We start from the raw sequence: 603 nt of genomic DNA, 5'->3' as shown, positions 1-603 counted from the left end.
CAACCTCCTCAACCTTTTTACAATTTTCTTTTTTGTCACTCATTGTCATATGTCGCAGCACTAGAAAAAATTATCACTATTACTAACACTTGATCACAAAACATGCAAAAGTATTCTACCATTTAGCGTTAATGGTAGAATACTTTTGCACGATACTAAAAAATCACTACATGATTTGAAAAAGGCGCGAACCTCTCACACGTCAAACACACGAAACTGCTAGAGCGACCATTGTATATTAAGCACTTTAGATTATAAGTGTTGCCAGACTATGAAATCCTAGAGGCGTTAAAAGAAGCGCTAGCAAATATTTATATAAACAGAGAGTGATAGCGCGTCGAGGTATAGGATCGATGGATGAACGGATGGAGACTAAAAATAAAGTACATATATAATGTGGATAAAAATTGTTTATTCACATGTTATTACACGTTTTTTTTTTCATTAAAAAGTAAAGCTAATAGCTCGCAATCAATGAGTTGACATCCATTGAAGAAGTCGCTGTCGCGTATGGCGTTCTCAGACATATTGGAGAATCGCGTATACTTTACATCAACCGTATCGACGAGTCGGGCTAATCGTTCGAACGTTACATCGATACAC

The sequence above is a fragment of the Trachymyrmex septentrionalis genome, unplaced genomic scaffold (assembly GCF_001594115.1).
Source record: "Trachymyrmex septentrionalis isolate Tsep2-gDNA-1 unplaced genomic scaffold, Tsep1.0 scaffold149, whole genome shotgun sequence".
Classification (NCBI taxonomy): domain Eukaryota; kingdom Metazoa; phylum Arthropoda; class Insecta; order Hymenoptera; family Formicidae; genus Trachymyrmex; species Trachymyrmex septentrionalis.
Note: the sequence above shows the minus strand (reverse complement) of the source record.